This window comes from Nicotiana tabacum, chromosome 19, assembly GCF_000715075.1.
Source record: "Nicotiana tabacum cultivar K326 chromosome 19, ASM71507v2, whole genome shotgun sequence".
In the NCBI taxonomy this organism is placed as follows: Eukaryota; Viridiplantae; Streptophyta; class Magnoliopsida; order Solanales; family Solanaceae; genus Nicotiana; species Nicotiana tabacum.
The window spans coordinates 125,259,517-125,261,706 of record NC_134098.1 but is presented as its reverse complement, the minus strand read 5'-3'; the positions used below and the strand labels follow the sequence as shown (position 1 = coordinate 125,261,706).

Sequence of the window (2,190 nt, the reverse complement as noted above, 5' to 3'; positions counted from 1 at the left end):
TCGTATTTGGTTCATTCTAAGTTTGTTTCCTATTTTAGGGCCCACTACTACGTTTGCTAACCATTCAGGGTATTTTACTTCACGGATTGACCCTATTTTAAGAAGCTTGGTTACCTCGACTTTGACGAAAGCATGTTTGACCTCGGACTGGGGTCTTCTTTTTTGCTTCACCAGCTGGAACTTCAGGCTCAAGCTTAGTTTATGGGTGGTGATTTCCGGTGGGATCCCTGTCATGTCAAGATGGGATCACGCGAAACAATCCATGTTAGCTATAAGAAATTGAATAAGCTTTTTTCTGAATTTAACCCCGTGCCTAGGTATACCTTTCGTTCGGGCAGATGTTCGATTAATATGATTTTCTCCAGCTCTTCGACCGTTGATTTGGTAGCATCAGAATCATCAGGGACTGTAAAGGATCAAGGGACCCTATAATCATCATCTTCGTTAGTCCCCTGCTTCCCTAGTTGGTTCGAGGCCAGCGTTTGTGACTGCTATTTGGCCTCCTACTTACCCTTCGAATTTGACCCCATTATCGAGGAGGGTGTTGATGTCGGAATTACTTCGTCAACAACAAACATTTATTTTGCAGTGGGTTGCTCCCCATAGACCGTTTTGATTCTCTCTAGTGTTGGGAATTTTAGGACCTGGTGAAGAGTCGAGGGCACTACTCTCATGTTGTGGATCCACAGTCTCCCGAACAGGGCGTTATACCTCATGTCGCCTTCGATCACATGGAACTTCGTCTCTTGGATAGTCCCGACCATGTTTACCGGCAAAGTTATCTTGCCCTTAGTAGTTTCACATGCCATATTGAATCCGTTTAGCACCAGGGTCGCGGGCACAACCTGGTCTTGTAGACCAAACTGCTCTACGACCCTTGATCGAATGATATTGGCCGAACTACCTGGATCAATTAACACACGCTTAACTTGAGTCTTATTCATGAGTATAAATATTACTAGTGAATCGTTATGTGGTTGCATGATTCCTTCTGCGTCTTCGTCATTGAAGGATAAGGTTTCTTTCGGTATGTAATCTTGAGCCCGAGGTCGCTTCTCCCTTATGATTGACACCTTAGTGCATTTTAACACTGGCCTTTGAAGAACATCGATCCTTCCGATAGTCATGTGAATAATGTGTTGCAATTCTTCTTTCTTGTTTTGTCTATTGAACTCTCTTTTTTTGAAGTGATTCTTGGCCCAATCACTTAAGAACTCCCGAAGGTGCCCTTCATTGAATAACCGGGCTACTTCTTCTCTCAACTACCTGCAATCTTCCGTTCTGTGGCCATGGGTGCCATGATACTTGCATACTTGATTAGGATTTCTCTGGGCTGGATCGGTCTGCAGAGGTCGAGGCCATTTAGTATCTTTGATGTGTCCGATAGATGATACGATGGCGGATGCATCAATATTGAAGTTATACTCTGACAGTCATGGTGCTTCCTTAGGTCCGGTATGCCTATCAAAATTATTCATGCTCATCAGCCCTCGAGAGCCTTGGCCTCGATCATTTATCCTTTCACCTCGTACGGAGTTGTGCCCAGGTCCGTTGCCCCTACGATCTCTATGATACGGCTGGTATCGATCCCTGTTTTAACCTTGGTTCTCAATCGACATCCCTTTTGATAGTGGATCCCTTTTACTTGAACATGATCTTTTCTATAGGCTCGTACCACTGTATCCTTGAGTTCAAAGGAGACATGAAACCAAGTCTGGTTGATGAATTCTGGCCATCAGACTAGAGCGTGATTAACAACCCTTGTGGCCTTCGGTCAATAAAGCCATAGATGATCGTTCTCAGCCCCAACCATGGGTGCTGGGATGGTTTAATGGTTGTTTGACAGACTCTTCAATCTTTGATTGATATCGATTATGTATATCGACCCAGGTAACAACCGGGTACTCAATTAAGTTCTGCTTCAATTGTTGTAAAGCCACTGAGCTTCGTTCATTTCGTCCTTTGGTGAAAGATTCAACGGCCCAATCATCGGTGACCACTGGTAGATCTATTTGTTCTATTTGGAAACGAGATACAAACTCTCTGAGCATCTCATTATCTTTCTGTTTTACCTTAAAAAGGTCCGACTTCTTTGTCTCGACCTTTATGGCTCCGGCGTGTGATTTTACAAAAGAATCTACAAGCATGGCAAAAGAATCGAAAGTGTTACCATATCATTGCTCCCTTTGA

General features: G+C 43.7%; 1 non-coding gene across 1 annotated transcript; it reads left to right on the top strand.

Moving 5' to 3' along the window:
- Nucleotides 1–1,635: 1,635 nt before the first annotated feature.
- On the top strand, nt 1,636–1,849 carry LOC142174037 (small nucleolar RNA U3). The gene has a single exon (XR_012703395.1). It is a non-coding gene; the product is annotated as a small nucleolar RNA U3 (small nucleolar RNA).
- Nucleotides 1,850–2,190: the final 341 nt, after the last annotated feature.